Source organism: Malaya genurostris, chromosome 2, assembly GCF_030247185.1.
Source record: "Malaya genurostris strain Urasoe2022 chromosome 2, Malgen_1.1, whole genome shotgun sequence".
NCBI lineage: Eukaryota > Metazoa > Arthropoda > Insecta > Diptera > Culicidae > Malaya > Malaya genurostris.
Genome location: NC_080571.1, coordinates 5844459 through 5867301, shown reverse-complemented (window position 1 = coordinate 5867301; position 22843 = coordinate 5844459). Strand labels below are relative to the sequence as shown.

Genomic DNA, 22843 nt, shown 5'->3' with positions numbered 1-22843 from the left:
TCGTTCATTAGTTCGTCTATCCTCTTCGTCGTGTACTGTCAAAAAAATGGTAAAGATTGAGTGCGTTTCGGAGTTCGGTTAGCATATTTTTGATCCATTTTGCGAAGAAATGAGTATTTCGTGTACGAATATTGTGTGATTTTAGTGGAATCGGATGCGTTTTTTATATGAAAAGTAAAAATCTTCCGGAAAATATGCTAGTACCAGTTTTATAAGCAACTATTCGATTGCGAAGAGTGACCCTATTTCAGGGGAAAATTTGTGTTAATAAAAAGCAGTGTGCTCTATTAGTGGAAAAACTTCGCAATATCTACGTTATATTGGTTGAGTAAAAGTTATTTGTGCCCCGTTATCATAACAGTGCCGGACTACACTTGAGTCAACGCTATTGTTTTCCAGTGCAGCTGAAAGGTAGGTTGATGATGTTTTCACGATTAATGAAATCGTATTATGAGTCAGTAGATGATTGAAATGACGTTTTTCACAAGCGGTGACATTTGATTCCATCGATAATCTTGTCTATTGATTAAATACTTGTGAATTTTAGAACCCGGATCGAGAGAGAAAACCCAAACAATACAATATTGATGCATTTAGTGCATGGTGTCGAGTTTTGCTAATGGCTTTCCGTTGTGTACAATTTATTTGCAATTTTGTCTCCCTTCTTTAATTTGTCTGTCTGGGGCAAGCCGTCGAAGAAGGGTGGGAGAATAATCCACCAGAAAGAGTGGGGTTGATTGTATGGAGAGTTGTTTAGCTGATGGAAAGAACACAGGCGACAAACATACACACACTCATGTAGGCATGCGCCGCTATATGCGTATTCTATTTTTTCTTTTGCCCTTCCATTGAAGATAAACGAATGTTGAAATTTGATTCAGTTAAAAATATACCAAAAATTGCGGTCTAGTAGTTTGAGTGCACGGATGCGAGTGCTCAATACATCGCAAAACCGTTACGACGTCGATTTCGCGATGACGTGAGTTACTGCTATTTTCGTAATGGGTGACGAGTGAATATATGGACGTGAAACTGGGGATGCTCACCGCAAACATCTTTCAAACTACGTCACTATCTACTGTTGCACTTGTTTTCCAGATACTTTGATTGGATGGATATTTAATCCAAGTCTCTTCTAACCTAATAATGTCTATTTTAATCACCTACATCACCACTTTCAAATTAGATGTTATTGGATTTCAGTATTTATTTGGCTTTCTACATTCTCTAACTATTTACATAGTTATGACATCGCTTGTTGCTTTTTATCATAACATATTTCAGAAAATTAAATATTTTGATATATTATAAAAAATTAAAAATTGTTCGGAATCAGTTTTATCTGCTCAAAAATAGGTAAAATTGTTCACAATAAATTTCGCCATCGAAATGTTCAGGTGTACAATTTTGAGCTGCTATTTATTATGTGCATAATGAAAGTATGTCTTTTACATTGTTATTGTGAAATATTTATTCAAAAAATTATATAATTTTATTTTCAGGCAAATTTCATGCTTTACCCTATATATAGTTCAACGTGTTGCATTTGCTAATGCATCAAATTCTACACGTTAATGACTATGCGACTTTCTAATTGGAATATCAATTGTAAAAAACTGTTAAGTAAGCTTACTCTGTGTAAATCACATTGTTTTGGATTCTACACCAATTTGGAAAGCAAGTATATCATTCGAATACGCCACACGTGCACAAACGAGGAATTTAATCTGTTCACGCAGCTACTTGTGCAATGCATATTTTCATATTAATGACATTATTCCGTGCGAAGTTACCTCCAGCTCGCTGAGTGAACTTCGCTCACCTGTGAATCAATCGGATATCTGTGTGTGCCTAAGTTACTATCTACTAGACAAAGTTCATTCTCACGAGAAATGAAAGTGAAATTTAATCTGAGCTCTGCCAGCGAATGCACTCTCAGTTGCCTAAATAGACTAGGCTAACGCGTAGCGTTATTGAATACGTACACCTTTCCATTTTCGATAGTTTGTTACCTTATAACTGGTTAGTTGCTATTGTGCGATTGAATCAGGAATCGATGTTTTTCTTGAAGCACGATAAGCTAGGGAAAAAAACGTTGATACTTTTTGTCATCGTCAATTCACATACTGCGAAACGGAGCACAGAAACAATTTACCCGTTTCTGTCCATTTTATTAAGTGTTCTCCGAATAAACTCGATGAGACCAGACCGTTATCTACATTTGTATGTTTCCGACAAGATCATTTCAGCATATTAATGCGATAGGATGTATGTAAGTAAAAATGGGAGGCTCTTCTCATTCACTTTGTTATTATTTCGTTATTATTTTTGCCTTTCTCATATAGAAAGATTATGCAATCACTGTGAAAACCGACTTTTAAACCGAGGGCCGGAGGGTTAAGTAACATATACCATTCGACTCAGTTCATCCAGTGCGCAAAATGTCTGTATGTGTGTGTATGTATATATGTAACATTTTTTTGCACACACTTTTCTCGAAGATGGCTGAACCGATTTTCATGAACTCAGATTTAAATGAAGAGTCTTGTAACCCCACACAGAGTTCCTGAATTTTATTCGAATCCGACTTCCGGTTCCGAAATTACAGGGTGATATGAACAAAAAAGTGAATATAAGTGCATTTATTTTTCTCAGAGACGGCCAAAACGGATTATCACAAACTTAAGGAAAGGAATGAAAGGAATAATTGTACCATACAAAGTTCCGGAATTTGATTTTGATCCGACTTCCGGACTTTCAAATTACTTCCACACTTTTCTCAGAGATGGCGTGACCGATTTAAACGAACTTAGATTCTATTGAAAGGTCTCATTGTCCCATATAAAACTTCCATATTTCATCCGGATCTGACTTCCGGTTCCGGAATTATATGGCGAAGTTTGTTAAAAATTGGATACCGTCACTTGAAGCGACGAAACAAAACACGTAAAAAAATTCTTAAGTTGCCTCGAAACTATTCCAATCGGCAGCAATTGTCAATAGACAACCAAACAACTCGATTCCGGCTATGCTGGTTCTCGTTTTCTGATTCCGGAAGAAAAATAAAATAATAAAAAGTAAAATAATTTCTAAACTTGCCTCAAAACTATTCCAATCGGTAGCCATAGTCAGTAAACGTTAATTTGGCTTTCCTTGCCAATTTAATTTTTATGGATTATTTTTTATGTGAGGCATATCATTATACCATGAGAGCCACGGATACAAATCCGGTTCTACACGGGTAAAAAACCCCAGCTAAATGGTTCATAGCTGAAGTAATATGATGCGTTTTCACAGAATCTAGTAAATATGCTTTGTTGTCAGTGTTTATATTTTGAATCATTGGATCTCTCCTGTTGTCATATAATTTGGATGATTTAAGGTGACATTCTCTGAGAGGGAAAAAGAAGTAGAGTACTTTAGAAAATACCTGTTTAAATCCTTATTGTAGCCTACCCATTGGAATATTTTTCACGTTTACGATGCACGTCATGGTTTGAAATTTTAACAACTAATTATCCGATTATTCCGGAACCGGAAGTCCGATCAGAATAAAATTCAACAACACAACCCGAGGGACCATGATACCTTTTTGAATCAAAGTTTGTGGAAATCGTTTAATCCATGGTCGTTGTTTTCGGAGCTTCTGGGAACGAAAACCGGAGCAAAATGTACTGTCCAGTTTCATGAGCTTGACTATTTTTTACACCCTCTGAAACCGTAAACCAGATTCATATAGAATTCCAAAAGCATTCTTTCGCGTGTAAATCGGTTCTGTCGCATCAGAGAGAATTAAATGTGAACTATATGTCAGATCCGAATCAACCAATAACGTTATATGAGCCTACAAGACCTGTAGGCATGAATCATGTGAATCTTTGAGAAAATCAGCTGATTCGAATGGTATATGCCAATATCGGTTTGATTCGGTCGATGGTCACAGTGATTCCTAACATATAAATAACTTGGAGACGGGTATAGCGTAATGGGTAAGTCGATGCCTTTTCACGCAGCCCACTTGGGGCGAATGACCTTAAGGTTAAAACTTCTATAATCGAAACAAAAAAAAATATAAATAACTTAACCATGGTACGATATAGAGGAAAATGGTTATTATTGGACGTTAGTTTCGTATGATTCAACGTGAGATTCAGTGATTAAAATGTAATGACTTTTGCATTTCTACGACGCTGTGCCGGCCTTTCGTCTTTCCCGTATCTGGAATGAAAATATTGGGAGAGCAAACGATTTCTCAGATTCAAAATCTTCTGATTGACTAAATGAAAGAAAAGAAAAGTTATCATATTACTAGGTTACTACTGTGCAATAACCAGAAGAGTGTGAGTTTTGATAAGTTTATTAGATAAAATAGCTCAATTTGTAATATAATCAGCTTACTGACCATGGGTTAAATAAAGCAAGAAATTTTGTTACTTTATGTTAAAAATCGTGTAACTATATAAAAATTTGAAGCATTCCTATTAATTAAACACTGGTAATGAATTCAGGGGTTTTTCATAAAAGACTAAATACCATTACAACAACACATTCCAGCTATTGAAAAATGAAATTGAGTTTATAGAGCGATATTGAAATCAGTATAAATCTGGGTTCTTCCGAAATAGAGATTTCTAAAATAGAACAAGAGCAAATCAAATTCGTCACTCCCAACATTGTCAAAACATTATGTTTCAACAGACTTTGTAGTCGATTGATCAGAACGCAGGATAATAGCATGGCAAGTGCTATGGTTCTACTGAAACTATGAATCCCTCCAGGGCGCGACTCGAACGTACGGCAGTTGGTTTGGGTTTGAAGGAACATGTTCTCGTTATTTTATTCTACAGTATCTTGCATAGGACTGTATAGTTTTTGATAGATTTGAAATTTTCGCACCAGTTCAATGGAAGATAATAATGTACATAATTGTTTTAATTTAGGTTTCAAAGCAGCTCTAAAATTTATTATGTTAGTATGTTACATTTGTTCTGACCTGTAGTGAAATGTTGAACCCATTGTAGAGACTAAGTGCAATTACGTCATCCTAAAAGAGCTTAAAAATCATTTAATTGATATAAAAAGTATAGATTGTGACGTTTTAGTTAACAAATGGTAATTATAGAGTGCATGATGAAAAACCACTTTATTTGAAGGTCAGATATAGAAAATGACACTCAATTGACGCAAGATTCCCTGCATATAATGTATCGGAGATACGTGAGGAAATCGATATGTTGTGGAACAAGAAACCGACTAGTAACAATCAACTACTAAATGAGTTGCTCAAATACTGGCACTTCAGAAACGAGTTGCTCAAATATTCAAAGCTAAGCCTTGGTATTACATTCCTGTAGTGAAATTTGACCTTCTGTTTCAACAGACTTCGCAGCCGATTCAGAGTGTACAGAACCATTGTATGGCTGGTGCTACGATTCTACTGACACTACGAATCCTTTCAGGTCGGGGCTCGAACATACGACAACTGGTTTGTAAGACCAGTGTCCTATGCATGTTCAAATACTCAAATACTCGCATTTGGTTATTCCGAGGAATGCTTTGATGGTGTTTCTATTAGAAAAGTTGGTTTATTACAATTACACTGCAGAGCATCTCGTACGCGGCACTTTTAATTTTTTTAATTGTCACCTGTCATCAATAGCTACACATCGAGCCTTGGAAAAAACCTTCACACCACTCATTCTAGCGATGTGTGTGTAACATCAAGCCTACTATTTCCTATTGAAATTTATTCTTTAGGTATGAAAATGGTATCGAGTAAAGAAGAATAGAAACGCATCGAAATTTTGCTCGTGCATCGCGAAAATCCGAACTACTCGCACACATTTGGGGAAATTTCGAAGGGCTAATCAATTATTATCAACGTACTAAAAATATTCAGAGAACCGGATATCGCAAAATCGTCGAAAAGAGTAGCCAACTGTTCCTAGCGGAACTACGAAGGTTTGATGGAAGTAATCAAACGAAAGGTCTGACAACTCACATCCGCTAAAAAAAAACAGAAGCTTGAATTTATTAATAATATTCGTTATATTATTAGAACTTAAATAAGAAACAATTTTTCAATAAAAATTGACAATCAGTTCGCTTTCACATTTCATCCAAGTCAGTCGATAAAACAAAAGCGCTTACGTTCCGGACGGAAGATGCCAAGTACAGTAGTGAACAATAAAACGATTTCGAAGCTACTGAGAAAGAACACAATTGTTGTTGATTTCAGGCAGTGCATAATTCGACCTTCTATACGAGAACTTGAAGGTTTGCTTAAGGAGCAAATGCATCTGATCTCAAACAAGTGCATTTGCTTCAATGCAACAAGACAAATAATGTTGTTTGCATCCAGTTCTAGAAAGAATGGAAAGCACAACAAAACGCTAAAGGCAATAACAATGTGAATTACGTAGAGCATGGAGACATCAAGTTCAACATACCAGTGTATATGAAGATAATGCTATAGAAGTGCGTGTGCATGATCTACCCTTATCGGTTAAAGATCAGTACACGGAAAAGCCAGCGATCGCAAAACAACTAAAATATTAGTTGTTTTTCTGATTTTGATTGGTTAAAATTTGATACAACTAATCGACTGTTGTTTTAAATAATCTTTCATTTTTTATTTATCGTGCTGGCAGCTTAGCAACGACACCCAACAAGTAATGAAACGTTTCAGTTGGGCAATGCCAAACACCATGAGCGAACAATGAAACGTTTCAATGAGATGTCACTCGTGCAATTGAGCAAAGACACAATCCCAGCAAAGTTACTTGTATGCATGAAAGCAAAAAAATGTCTCAGTTGTTTCAACCAATTATTCAGTTATTTGAACTTAAAACGCCAATTGCAATAAATATTTTTTACTGTTGGCCTCTTCGGGGGTAGCTAATCGTTCACTGCTTGAACAACGAAATTTTACCTAATTAACTGCTTATATCTTTATCACTAAACTCACAAAGGATATGGAAATGAACCAAAAGATTACAATTCTCAAAAGGGAACTCACCAGAAAAATGGTCACTTGCAGAATGGCTCGCTGGTAAACCTAATGCTACAGATACACTTTCAAGAAAATACAAAAAGTACCACTTCACTTTAGCAGCAGATTTTTAAGCGTTAAGCGGTTTTAATAACATTGACATGAACTGTCCTAGAATACATTACTCTCAGATGAAATTAAAACATGTATACTGTAGGAATATCTATTTAACTTGTTTTACAATTAACTGTTATATTCTTATGCATACTTTCACTTACATGAAACGACCTAACTAAATAACATAAATGACGTTCATTTACCATTGAAAATTTTCAATATGAAACGCTTCTGGTGAAATGAAGAGGTTTTTTGTTCTACCTTTTGCTGTCTTCGTTCTCCGCCAAGTGACAGCATTTGAATACAACAATTTTCGGTTATGACAAAATCAACAGATATGTTAGTTAAATCAACAACATTTTAGTTGAAACAACCAGGGCGTGAAACAACAATTGCAATATTGTAATTTTGTGGTCTGCGGGTTCTCCGTGTATATTTGCAGAACTATGTCCCAGTACGGAAAGGTTCTTTCATCGAAAAAGAAGTGTGGAAGAACTTTTTCCCTGGTATTCTAAATGACATACGCTTGTTACGAATGAGCTTGAAGAAGCCTATACCTTCTTATGTGATTTTCGTCCAGGATGCAAGAATTTCGTGTAAATCACTTGTTACCTATGACAATCAGAAGGTTACATGCCAATATTGACAAAAAGTTGTTAACTACGTAAAAATTAGTTTTTTGTCGTTGTTGTCTTCACAAAAATGGTTTGCAATCGACTGGCGAACCTTTTGTTGTGAAAGGTCATTAGGGCATGTTCAGGAATGTTTTAGTTCTAGATGCATAATTTATGTCAGTTACAAAATTTAAATCTGAATTTCATAACAAGAAAAACTGGCAGCCCCAGCAGTGTTTTACTCGTGTTTCAAATATACAAAAAATAGAACGGCATCGTAGAGACCAGTTTTGAATTTGACAGAAGAACTGGTCGAATAAATAAAACTAGAACGGCTTGCTGGGGATACATTTGTTCCAGTTTCTGCTCTATTATAGATCTCCATATATAACTTCTAGCTGCCTAATTTGCTCTTAGGGTGGCTCAAATTTGGATTGATATCTGAAATCACATTTTGTTAATAGAATTTAAGAACTATTGGACTTTACAGAAAACACTTTTCTAGCTCTTCAATTGTCCGAGTTAAATCAAATTGTAAAGCGAAAAATCTATTTTTGGCGGCAGTTGTTTGTTTATTATGTTTCGAAAAAATGATGTTTGACACACAGATAGGGTTCATTTGAAACCATCAATTTTCTGAAGGAGGGGGTGTTACGTTTTGACGTTTAAGTGTTAAGACAGTGGACTTTTTCGATGTTTTGTAAGGTAATTAAAACATTAATTTCAATGAGTTAAAAAAAATTAAAAAAAACCCGCTCGGATTTCTTTCCAAACTTTCCTTATTTTATGACTTAACAGAAACTGTATAAGATTCATTTTTGTCGTTCTGGCATTTGTTAAATATTGATATTAGAATGTTGACTAGTTTCTGATGAAAAAACAATCATAACTTTTTAATGCTAGCTTGTATTAAAAAACTTAGTCCAGCAAAATTGTGCGCTATAATTAGCTTAACAAATCTTCTCGTAAAGCTGCTCACAAAAAAGTGATTTTTTAGAGACACCCTACATTTACTTCGAAAAATTGATGTAACTCAATCAAATGAAGAGCTAGCAAAGAGGTTTCTTCTGCAGAGTTGCTCAAACTAAATTTTCCTACAACTTTTCTGTTACGTGCAATAATTTTTAAATTCAATTAAGAAAATTAGATTCCAGATTTCTAACTTTGTGTTATGGTGTTTTTCCGAATTTTGAAGACCGAGAACATGACAAAAAAATCCACTGTTTATAACAATTGTGTAAAATAATTATTAAAAAATACTACACAGTTTCATTCAAGCATGTTTATTTGTTAAGACAGCAAATTTCATTTTACGACAACTTCTAGCATTTTATGTTTTAAATAATCAAAAATAACTCAATTATCAATATGTGGAGAAAAAATTATAATTAGTCGAAAGAAGCCCACAATTTTTCAGGTGTTTAATGTATGAATCTCATAAACATACCCCACCGATACAAGAGGCATCAGCTTTGGTTTCAAAGAAAACTGATAAAATAAATATATCGTATTTTACAGTTAATTTTTCGAACCTAATGATGATCAGGAAACAACGAAAATCATTTCTTAGTAGACTCGTTTATACTTTAAACATATTATGTTACGCATCATTGAATCTGAAAATAAACGGAATACACTAAAAATTACCGAAGTTTTAGTATAATAATATATAATCATCGCTTGTTTGGAAGCTTTCCATTGATTGAATTGATAATTCAATGAACTATTTCTGAATTGTGTTCGTCGTTCGTTTCTCTTTCACTCGAAACACCAAATTTTGCATGTAATCTGCATAGCTGAGCGATGTGCGAAATTTTGTAGAATGTCATCATAAATCGGCCTGATAAATGCCATGCACTTCTGGGTATCGTGACCATGTTACGAGATTTGTTTTTGATTTCCTTTTCGGGTCGCATGGTTGCGTAATAGGATCAAGTCGAGTGCTACTCTTTTCAACTAAGGCGCATGAAAATTCAAATTTTAGTCTAAGAAATCTGTTTTATTGTGCTTTCTTATTTTTGGTTGAACACTATAGATTTTAAATATTGGCTTGACCAATTGTTTGACAGTGTCACGTTACTATATTATGTCGTGATCTTTTCGAACTTAACGGTATGTAAAATGGTTGCAAATCGTTGAAAGCAAACGGTCTTATAGTTATAAAAATTTATATTTAAAACTCTCTCCACTTTCTAAATTTCTTTCTCACACACAAACAAAACCGAAAGCGGTTTGTGCGCGGTAAAAAAAGCATAATGGAATAAAAATAAGACGCAAAACGTGTCTGAGACCGTACATAAAAACCCATTCACCTCAAAACTTAGCGGACCTGCCGTTGTTTCCGCTCTGTCTGTCCGTTCGATGCAACCACGTCGAACGAACAATCTACAACGAATGATTCCGCCTTGCTGGTGAGTGCCGTCTCGCTGACTACTACCGCGATATGGCCAGCAACATCAACGGGGAGTTTTGCTGCTGATGGGTGCATTCCCACACGCTCGCAATTTGCACATTCATGACTCCCCACCATAAGCAAAACCGAAAAGTGAGCAGCACAGACAGACGACACCACCCAGATAACCCCTCGCTCAAATGCTCAGCCTCAGCCAAAAACGTACAGCATCTACACAGTCGTCTCTGGCGAGAACTTCATCCGCCAGGCAAGTACCTTTGTACTGATTTTTGTTGCCTCAAGGCTCTCGCGCGAGAACATTTCCCATCGCGCATTACATCAACGAATCGAAGTGAGTTGAACGACGGAGCGGATACCAAACAAGGAACCTTTTCGACGTACTTTTGCTTTCAGTTCCAAATGGTGGTTGACATTTTCATGGGCTATTAGTAAAAGTGAGCCACATTTTTCAGACGTAATGCACAGTTGGTTGTATTGGAATGGTGATGCAAATCCGGGTTTATTTGTTTATTCACTGTTCATCATATGGCAGGTTTTACTCGTTTAAACACTGCTAGTGGAGACGTTGGTACTGTTGTTTTACCAGCCTAATTCTGATTAGTTCGGGACAATTGGATATGTTGTATGATGCTAACCAGTTTACTCATGCAATGCATATACCACTATATGCAATCTGAAGGCAGCACCTGGTTTGGAAGTTATCTTGAACACGTCTAACTCTCCAACCCGGATGTTTACAAAGACGATCCGCGAATTGATTCGATGCAGTTAGTTAGGATTCGGTGATTCTTATTCGTACGAAATCTCCTTTGGTAGGCTTAGATGATCATTGAAAATATTGAGTACTTCCCCCGAAATCATCATATATTTATTTGGATTTTATTAAATACAAATATTTTTTTTTAATTTGCAATTTTCAAATTCATAAAAGTGAAAGTGTAGATATAACGGAAAACTATAACACTTTTTATATTGAGAAGTGACGTTGTTTTACATTACCTATTTTATTTATTATCCATTTTTTGTCAACATTTGGCTACAATATTTTAGTGATACAGTTTGAAACTTTACATCTAAGGTATTTACTATTTAGTCTAAATTTAGTTGTATTTCTTATTGTTTCAGTCCTACATTGTTAGTGACTTTTATTTCATGTTTGGAATTATATCCTTGGAAAAAGAAGTAACATAATTCCTTTCAATTTATGTAATTTTTCTCAAGTTGAATCATTTAAGGGGTTACATATCTTCCGGCTCGAGAAAAAAGGTCCAATCTTCTGATTACTCTAGGAAATGTAAAAGAGATTTAATCATTAACCTCTAAGAAAAAAAAACCTGTTTTAATCCACCTAGTGGTGTAATGATGCTTTTCTAATATCAATCATATTATCATACATAATACTGTGATATTCTCTTCATAATGTTTCTCGTCGATTCTTGAGAGAAACCAAGGGATTGTTTGTGCATTGATCAGTATAACCTTCAGAATAAAACACGAGAAAGAGAAGTGAGTTCCGTTATTGTAGGAACTTCCGGAACCGGAACCCAAGAACTGGCTTAATCGATGTCGGTTCGTATGACCATCAACTAACATGACATACAAATTCTATGTCATGTTAGTTGATGGTCATACGAACCGACATTCTATGATTATATTCAAATTTTGAAGATTTAATACGATTTTGATATCGTACTCTAAGCTATGGTGAAAAATTTTGTTGTATCCAAAAATATGCAATAATTTTTGGTGGGCCATAAGATCAATCATTTTACCCTAAGATTGGTAGTATCGTTTACCCTAAGATTGCAATATCTGACAATCACTGCTGATTTTAAGGAATAAATAAATAATTATCATTACGAAATCAGAACTGATCTGATCTCTAAGTGATTTTTATTTTTGTATGATCATGATCATGTTGAGTCGAGATCAGTAAAGATCTAAATTCTAAAAAAAATACTTCTGATTAGATCGGAAATGATTGATGTAGAAAAACGTTTTTAATCAGCAAAAGTGTCCGGAGGGTATTGAGTAAAATGAGTATTGAAAGATGATGCCTTCAAACGGTTGAACTGAAGTTATGCACTGATAATTTTAGTCAATTTATATGAGCTTGGGTGCATCAACCGCTGGGAATTGCAATTTTGCTACGGCAATTCCAACGCGCCATTCAAACGAAGCGCGTTCTGTATGTTTGAAACCCTTCGCTCCTGTTACTTTTATAAATTAAATTCAGGTCAAAAAGCGTTTTATTACTAATGCATGAACATCATCATCGGTATCAAACAGCTGGAAGTAAAACAGTCTTTCGTCGCTCTACTCATTATATGTGGTGTGAAATATTTTCTTACTAATTTCGCATTGGGTATTGCTATTGCAAAGTTCCGAATTAACAATATCAATGTGATTACGATCCAAGGTTAGTATTTTCATGAAACTTTTATCTAACATTCATTTCTCTTAATCTGGCATTCTTTTTATTGTGAATCAAACAATCGGTTGTGAATTCGAACTCGAGGTGCATCAAATGAGAACATTTGTTGAAACTACATAAGCCGTGCCGTAACGAAACCGGTATTCTTCCCAACTCTGGTGATAAAGAGTGTTAGAAAAGCATTTTCCAAAGATACAAAATTGACAATTTTCCATGATTTTAAAAATCTCATTGACACGCGTTACCCTTAGTTACTAATTCCTGTAGGATTACTGTTATCACTGATTTTCACACCCCTCAGCGGAGATCAACGATTTCAGACGTAGATAAATCTGCACTCATGTCTAAATCATAAGTGATTCTCTTCGACAAAGATCAAAGCTGATCGAATCATCCAATGATCGATCTTTTATGAATCGTTAATCATTTTAGCTCATAATCACTACCGATTTTGTGTGATGAAAGATCAGTACCGATTTAGATCTATGTGATTTGAAGATCACTGATCAATTGATCTTAAAAAGATCAGATCAGTAGTGATCTTTATTGGGAAAAATCACAAGTGATCTTCTTTGGCAGCGATTACGATTGGACGATTTTTCAATCTTGCTTTTCCAGCCCAGGTTATTAATAAATGTATTCTTAACTGTTATCAACTGTATGTTAATGTGAGCTTATGTCTGATTCTGCGCGTAGAATCTGCGCATTGGAATCTTTGTTTTCATTTTTTGGGCCAAAGCACCGTTTTTTTTATAAATCATGTAAGAAGATTTTTTTCTTTTAACAAGACATTTTTCTTTTAACATTGAATCAATCGCTTGAAGCATAAAGTTTTCGCGCATACCTGAAAGATTACGAGATGATCATTCATCAACATGGATTTAACGAAAGTGATTAGGTATAGACGAACGCATATACATTTGATTGATGATATTTGGTTATTAGCAATCTTTTTAATTTCAATATCTCTCAGGGGTACAAATGTGTGTGAATTGTTTGACACCAAATCAGTAAACATTTTCTAATTTGTCACCAAATCTTTTTCATCTTACACAAGGTTAACTTTATCACAACGCCGCTGTTAGATAAACAATTTTATGATTGAAGGGTTCTCCGTGTAACATTAATAATATTAATAAATACTTGTTACTGGCTTCAGTGCTTCATCATAAATCTTGCATTAAAACTTTAAACTCCTCGAAAGCATATTACTGTCAAGTGAACCATTCTTCATAAGGTTGTGAGGAATCAGCATAAACTTGTGCTAAATCTTTCTCGAAATAATTTCAAATAAATGAAAATTTTGGCCCCAGCTTTACCAGCAACATTAATTTTATTCGGATGGAATGATTTTCGTAATGAATAAACTGTCATTCTTAAAACATTTTTCTTGAATATGTGTGTGTGTGTCATGTCTGGTCCGAATGCAATCAGTAAGAATATCTTAGAGTTTGAGGCTTTTTTCGAATGTAAATACTACATGTGTTTTTATTTGTAGCATGAATGTATGGATAAAATAAGAATTATAACTAATCGCCTTGAAATAAATGCGGGTAAATAAGCCTCCATGATTTATGAAAATTAATTTTAGTGATTCAACGTCATTTTTGTATAATTCTTTCGTCGCATTAGAACTTGTGCATACGTTCTGTAACATAAAATATAAAAGTCGATCATTTTTCCTCGTTTTTGTAGTTCGATGTTTTTTTGATGTCCAAAAATACTACGGTTTAAAACATCAAAATGGCGGCAATGAAATTTTAATTAATGCAAATTTCATCTAACCTAAGAAGTAACAAAAAAAATCGCCCACAATAAAAGTGTCATAAATGTACTTCAGAGCCATCGAATTTTTTCTGAGTGAAATTGTCATCCAATGAACAATCACACAAAAGACTAGATTTATAAAAGAATTGAACTGACATGATGTTTTAAAGAGAATGTTTGAAAGGAATTTGGCTTTTCTGTTTCAACAGACTTCGCAGCCGATTTTTAGCGTACAGAATCATTGCATGGCTAGTACTACGATCGTACTGGCACTATGAATCCTTTCAGATCGGGGCTTGAACATATGACAACATAGACCAGTGCCGTATGCATTGAACCACTAACCTGGGTCACTCTAGTACAAGTTGTTTTATTTTTAGTTCAGTTGTTAGTCTGGATAAAGGGTTTCATAGAAGCTATTATATTTCTTGTCAAAAGAGGCACTAACTATAGTTGTGATAAGACTGGCAGTGATCAATTACAAAACTCTTATAAATTATAATCAGAACCATAAGGCATTCGAGTTACTTGGCATCTTCAACCGTTCAGAGTTTTACTCTAATTTAATGATACTAAATTTTGAATGAAATGGTTCGAAAAACAGTTTGTGATAAAATCAAAACTATATCAATCAATCAAACAACTAGGAAACCATACGTCTCTTGGAAGCACAGTTGGATCGATTGTTAATTTCAATCAAAAGTTTCGATTCAAATGATGCCTCTTTTACGTGACCATCGATTTACATGTCGTGTGAAGTTCATTATTTTGTTCGTGTGGCATTGACATTGCTTAAGTGTTATCAGTCGCTATATATTTTTGCTTGCTCATATTGAAAGGTATATGCAATCACTTGAAAAATCGGCTAGGAGAAATTCCACGGGAGAGCCAAGTGTCATATCCCTTCGACTTAGTTCGTCGAACTGAGCAATATCGGTATTTGTATGTATGTGCTGATGCGTGTGTATGTGTCAAAAAATCTCAGTAAGTTTTCTCAGAGATGGCTGAACCGATCTTGACAAAATTAGATCCTGTGGTTCCATACGGAATTCCTGAATTTCATACGGATCCAACTTCCGGTTCCGGAATCGTAAAGTAAAGTGTGTTAAGAACTGTGTGCAGTCACTTAAAGCGGCGAAACAAAAAAGGTAAAAAAAATCCAAACGGGCCTCAAAACTACTCCAATCGGTATTCATTATCACCGATTCGGCTATCCTGATTACCGATTAACGAGAAGAGATAGTAGTCATATACTCAAAATTGTATCTAACTCACTTTTCTTAGAGATTGCTTGATCGATATTTCCAATCTCAAATAAAAGGTCCCGGAAGTACCTGCTATAGTGGAGTTTACTTCGTTTTCTCGTGGATGGCCTAACTGATCTGAGTAATGTTTCTTTATGCAGGTTATACTAGTTGATGCCCAACCAATCTATTAAGTTTCTTTCAAAAATCGAAGAAAATTATTTTGAAGAATGCCACAGTATTATATATGATAATATGATTGATACGAGAAAGGCATCATTACACCACTAGGTGGATTAAAGCAGGTTTTTCAGTTACATCTTGAATGAGTGTTACCTTTTAAATATTTTTTTTGTCACACTTTTTTTCATTTTTCGAGTCTCTCAACGTTGAACTATTGTGAAATGAAATATAGTTGTCGGTCATTTTAAGTCCCTCAGTTGTATTCAAACTCAGAACCGTTAGTAATTTCTCCAAGGACGAAGCCTCGGAAGTGTTTCACTTAATCACTCGTATTATTTTTTGCGTTGCGGTATGATAATAGTCTTGTCGGAGTGCGTACTCATATCATCATGTTCACTGCTGATTAACGACTAAGAATTGATTAGTAAATGCTATTGGGAATTGATACCAATACAATTCAGATTAAATATCATGGAATGATAAATAATATGTTACAAGAGGAAATGTTGATGCTTCACCTACATTACTGAAAGACGTCGCGTCATAAGGAGATTTCATACACACTTAACTTCGCTCGGTAATTTTTGCTTCTTTTGACGAGTTTTGAAATGCTGAACTACCGAACATTCTCATTCTACTGATATGTCAACACAAATTAGCATTTGTTGATGACTGTACTGTAGTGTCAGTAGAATCGTAGCACCAGCCATGCAATGTTTCTGTACACTCTGAATCGGCTGCGAAGTCTGTTGAAACAGAAGGTCAAATTCCACTACAGGAATGTAATACCAAGGCTTTGATAACGGTACTTCAAGGTACCGATGTGATGAAACGTTATTTTTACTGAAAAAATCACCTACCGAGATTTGAACAGCTGTGGTCGGTAATCCAATTGAAGTGAGTAGGTGTCGGGGAGTTTTAGGTTTAGACAGGTATGAGGTCTTGGATTCGTTATTTATTAGGTATTCAAGCTTCGAGTATACGCTTATACGAACGATAGCGAACAATGTCAGTTTTTTATGTATTAGTTAACGTTCCCGTCAGCTACCAAAAAAAACGAATCAAAATGACAAAAGAATCTCTAAAAGCATTTGCAAAAGGAAGAAAATTTCGACAAACAGATTTTATTTTCATCCGATCCTACGACATCTAAAGCACGCTATACTATAGTCCCCAAACATCACAATGATCCTAAGCGTGACGTACTCTTGCCATTAATTTCCAGAAACCGAAGAAATTCATGTGAAGTTGTGACAGTATTTAGATGTGATTTATATAATAAAACGAATTAATCCTGAAAATTGCGATCGGGGTGAAAAAAACTAAATAGGGAAAGATGGGGTAACCAGTGAACATTTTTGTCAATCCTTAAGTTTTCTAAAATTAGTTCTAGTACAGACGATGTATTTGCAACTATATGGCAAAATCGTCAAAGTTATCGTCCCATGTTTTAGAGGCAAAATGACCCGAATTGTGTGGGGCAAAATGCTTATGAATTCAATTATCAATTATCAATTTAATGAATAATACTGAACAATTTTACACGTGACAAATATTTCGTCAACGAAATGTTTAAAACTTTCTTTAAATAAGAAAAAGAAACTTTATGAGGGTGCCTCTTGCTCCGTTGTTGTCATGAGTTTTACTCTGTTGTTTTGATGGATGTTACCCGTTGTGTAAGATCACCTAGCCCCTATGTTCAGATAACCGTGACTTCGTGTAATTTAAAGTATATATTTTTCATGTTTTCCACGATCGGGCGTCATGCCCCGCATATATTTCAGTGGGTATTTTTAGGGGTTCTGAAAAATAAGATATTTCATATATTTTTCAATGCATTAAACGAGTATTTGTTCGTAATTATGACAAATAATGGTGACGGAAAGTAGTTATGCATGTAACTCTCACGTGTTATTCTCTTTACTTAAGATATAGAAACATTTCCTCAGGGGTGCGATTTGCTCCTACTCAGCTGGAAAGGATATGATTTCCGGTTCATGCGACAGTATCAGAGTGCATAATCGAGCCAGATTGAAGCTTGATTTTGTACACGGCACAACAGAACACAACACTTTTTATAGTTATAATCTGACATGCTTATTTATTTACTAGAAAATGTGCAAATATCAAGGGCCACTTGAGCCGATTTGTTCTGATTCCTGCTTACTATAATGTAACATGTTCACCTATTGCAGAATAAAAATTTTTGCAAAACATAACGTCTTCTTGTGCCGGAAATTCGAGATTTATTAAAAAGTTTATTTTCAGATGCTGTATGATTGAAAATACATGGAAAAGATAATAGACTAAATTAACAAATTCCACTGCAGGTTTATTTTTTCGATTAAAGTCTATCTGGAATGCTCTGAATGCTCAAAAACTTTATCTCAAAGCACATGATCGAATTATCATAAATTTGTCACTAGTGTTGGCCCGAATTCGACCAACAAAAATAAATTGAATCACTCACGACTGCAATCCAATAACTTCCACAAGCAACAACGTAAACCATGTTAGGAAACATATATAAAATATCAAGCACAACGAAGAAACAAAATATACAGCAGTTTAGTAGACCCTCATTTAGTGAGTTAGGTTAGTTCGTTCGGTTGTTTTGAAGAATGATCTTCGCTGCGATTATTCGAACAGAGTTGCTCAGCTGTGAGTTCGAGCATTCAGTTCATCCGATGAACTGCGCTCACTCTCTACCACCCGAGCAAGCGAAAGCCCGCATCAAACAGACCTGGGGAAGCAGCGCAACTCGACTGGGACTCCGGTGTGCAACACGGCCACAGACCGGAGTGAACCGTGCACTGGACCGGATCGTGTTTGGTTCGTTTCCGTATCGTCCGTGTTCCGTAGATTCCAGATTGAAACGTTGCACGAACGTTTGCGTGATCATTAGTTTCGATTCGCTGCCACAGCCTTTTCCTTCGGATCAAGAATGGCTCAGACGTGCGGGAAGTTGTAACGTAGCGGATCTTGAAAACATAAAGTGTAAGCAACAGTATCCAGTACCTGGAATGGATGGAGTATTAGTGTGAGGAGGAGTGGTGAAGTGCCTTAAGGAGGGGGAAACGTGCCAACCGCAGTGAAACTCGTTTGGTCTCTATATAGCGCGCGAAAGAAGAAACGGTGAAAAGAAGGAAGTGAGTGAAAAATCGCTGCTATCGAGTTGAGAGTGAAAGTGATTGTATGGGCAGCGAAAGAGGAAAGGTCATCCCTGGTTGTTGACTGCTGGCTCTAACCCGTCTCTCGTGAGGCGGACTGTGCATGCGAGGGGTAATGTGAAGGTTGTGTGGAATTTTATGCAACTTCCACGAAGAGCGGATGCATCTGTGCGCAAAGGAGGGGAAGACGGTGGGCATAACTTTTGGCAACAGGTGTGATTTGGGAGTGTGGGAAACTGCGAGAGAACACGTGGGATGGAGCACGTTGTTCGGACGAATGGAGATGTTATGATTTCGATGCTATGGAATGTAATGGAATTCGAGCGGCCTTGATATCTTGCCAGAAGTTTAGTCTTATGTAATATCCTAATGAGATATAGAATGTACAATTTCTGAGGAGATGTTTGCATTAATTTAAATTGCAAACAATAAAAGGATATTGTTTTTCGAATTATACAAATAGTTAGCCTACGGATAATTCAGTATTTCCAGAATTTCGGAGTTGAATGTTGAATGTTGCGCTTAAAATAGACAATGTGTCAATTAAGTAGTAATTCTTTCAACAGGCCAAATAGAACAGAGATTCCCAAACTGGTCCCTACTGTTCTCCAGTGGGAACTATCTTATTTTTAGGGGACAATAAACTTGAAGTGGCCAACAGTAGGGCAATAAGTCTCAAATAGTCTGCTTTCTCATTAGAAAAAAATCTAGCTGAGGAAAAGTTCATACATTCATACAGAGTATAGAAGAAATATTGACTCATACTTTCTTCTTAGAAAATTCGATTTTCCGGGCCTTTCGTTTGACTCTTTCCATCAAGCTTTGTACTGCATCCTCGGTAACTTTCCTCACCAGAAGAACTACATCTTGTCTGTTTGCCTTAAACTGCAACCCGCTTACTGATTCCGGCCAAAACAGCACCAATTGCTTCGTGCTTGAGGAAAGGAAAAAAAAGTTATTTGAAAATCTTTCTTCCAGTAGCCGTTCCTATTCAGAAAGCTCTTTGAAATCTAAAAATCTTGATGTAAGCTTCATCATCCTGTACCCTGTACTCGAACTTCATTAACGACCGATCGACTTGATTTGCTTATCGTACGATTTGGACCTTCTTCGTTGGAAATCCCACTAATTTTTTTTTAATTCGATGCACGGTTGTAAACAGCATTCCCAGCTTGGATGGAGATGTTCTACTTCTACTTTTTTTTTTTTTTTTTTTTTTTAATAACTATTTATTGGAATATGAGTTAAAATTAAATTATTAAGATTTAAATTGGGTGTTCAGCCACAAGTGGTGACTTTTCAGCCCTGTTATATATATATGATTTGGTTATTACCATGAAGACATCATTTGCTTCCGCAATTCTGAGATTTTTGTGTAGGGAAAATTCTAAACCTACTTGTATTGTGTAATGGGGAAAAGGAACCTATATACTAACTTACTAACTAATACAGAGAGCGAATCGATTCAATTGAAGATTGCATCGATTTTTGTCGGAATTTGCTTATAATATTATGTGACATTACATCTAATGGTTCTATATTTGTGAGTCTGTGTAACTCATTTGTACTAAACCAGGGAGGACGCTTCAGAATCATTTTCAGAATTTTATTCTGAATCCTTTGAAGCGTTTTCTTCCTGGTGGAACAACAGCTTGACCAAATTGGTACCGCATAAAGCATGGCTGGTCTGAAAATTTGTTTATAAATTAACAATTTGTTTTTTAGACAGAGCTTAGAATTTCTGTTTATAAGAGGATATAAACATTTAATATATTTATTACACTTTGCCTGGATTCCTTCAATGTGATCCTTGAAAGTGAGTTTTTTGTCATACGTTAAACCTAAGTATTTAGCTTGATCAGACCATGTCAATTCCAAGCCATTCAATTTGAGAATGTGATTATTGTTTGGTTTTAGAAAAGAAGCTCTTGGCTTGTGAGGAAAGATAATTAATTGCGTTTTTGCTGCATTTGGTTTAATTTTCCATTTTGACAGATAATCACTGAAAATATTTAAACTTCTTTGTAGGCGACTGCAGATCACTCTTAGATTTCTACCTGTGGCTAACAGACTTGTGTCGTCACAGAATAGCGATTTCTGACAACCAACGGGTAGATTTGGAAGATCAGAAGTGAAAATATTATACAAGATTGGAGCTACACTCGAACCCTGCGGAACACCGGCTCGTACGGGTAGCAATTCAGATTTACAATTCTGATAGCTAACCTGAAGAGTACGATCAGTTAAATAATTTTGAATCATTTTGATCAAATAAATAGGAAACTGGAAATCAGACATTTTTGCTATTAAACCTTTGTGCCAAACACTGTCGAATGCTTTTTCTATGTCTAGAAGAGCAACTCCAGTGGATAACCCAGAAGATTTATTTGATTTTATCATGTTCGTTACTCTGACAAGTTGATGAGTAGTTGAATGTTCATGACGAAATCCAAACTGCTCTGGTAAAAAAATTGAATTCTCATTTATATGAGTCATCATTCTTAACAAGATAATTTTTTCAAAAAGTTTACTGATAGAAGAAAGTAAGCTAATTGGGCGATAACTTGATGTTTCTGCTGGGTTTTTATCAGGTTTTAGGATAGGAATTACTTTAGCGTTTTTCCATCTTTTTGGGAAGTAAGCTAATGAAAAACACTTGTTGAAAATTTTAACCAGGAGTCTCAAGGCAACATCGGGAAGATTTTTAATAAGAATATTAAAAATTCCATCATTACCAGGAGCCTTCATGTTTTTGAGTTTCCTAATAATTGATTTAATTTCATCAAAATTCGTCTCAATAATGTCATCGTGTGATAACACTTGGGTTGAAATATGATCATATTTCAGTGAGACTTCATTTTCAATAGGACTCACAACGTTTAAATTAAAATTGTGGACACTCTCGAACTGCTGAGCAAGTTTTTGAGCTTTTTCACCATTTGTAAGAAGTATTTGATTTCCTTCCTTGAGAGCAGGAATTGGTTTCTGAGGTTTCTTAAGAACCTTAGAAAGTTTCCAGAAAGGTTTAGAATATGGTTTAATTTGTTCAACTTCTTTAGCGAAATTTTCATTTCGCAAAAGAGTAAATCTATGTTTAATTTCTTTTTGTAAATCCTTAACTATGTTTTTCATAGCAGGATCACGAGAACGTTGATATTGTCGTCGACGAACATTCTTCAACCGAATGAGCAGTTGAAGATTGTCATCGATGATAGGAGAATTTAATTTAGTTTGAGCTTTGGGAACTGAAAGATTTCTAGCTTCGATAATATAATGATTCAAATTATCAATTGCTGTGTCGATGTCCGCAGAATTTTCTAAAATAGTTTCATGATCCACATGATTTTCAATGTGAGATCTGTAATCCAACCAATTAGCTCTATGATAGTTGAAAATAGAACTAATTGGATTAATTATAGCTTCGTTGGAAAGTCTGAATGTTACAGGAAGATGATCTGAGTCAAAATCAGCATGAGTAATCGGTTCACTACAAATGTGACTTTGATCTGTTAGAACCAGATCAATTGTAGACGGGTTTTTCACGGAAGAGAAACAAGTAGGATTACTGGGATGAAGAACTGTAAAGTAACCAGCTAAGAGTTGATTATGAAGTATTTTACCATTACTGTTATTTTGCCTACAATTCCACTGGACATGCTTAGCATTTAAGTCCCCTATTACGAAAAATTTCGATCGATATCTTGTAAGTTTTTGCAAATCGCCTTTAAAGAAATTTAATTGTTCGCCGGTGCATTGGAATGGCAAATATGCTCCAGCGATGAAATAAATTCCATGAATGGTTTCAACTTCGATTCCCAAGCTTTCAATAACTTTAGTATTGAAAGAAGGTAAAATTCGATGTTTAATTTGCCGTTGGACAAAAATGGCAACTCCACCACCAATTCCAGTA

At 35.4% G+C, this 22843-nt stretch overlaps 1 protein-coding gene across 1 annotated transcript in view; it reads left to right on the top strand.

The window, feature by feature from the left end:
* The first annotated feature begins 25 nt into the window (after positions 1-25).
* The window catches only part of LOC131428865 (specificity protein transcription factor 3-like), a 51081-nt gene continuing 28263 nt past the window's right edge, over positions 26-22843 (top strand). The window contains exon 1 of the mRNA XM_058592923.1: positions 26-411. The gene's annotated coding sequence lies outside the window, so the exon portion shown is untranslated. The remainder of the gene's footprint in view (positions 412-22843) is intronic.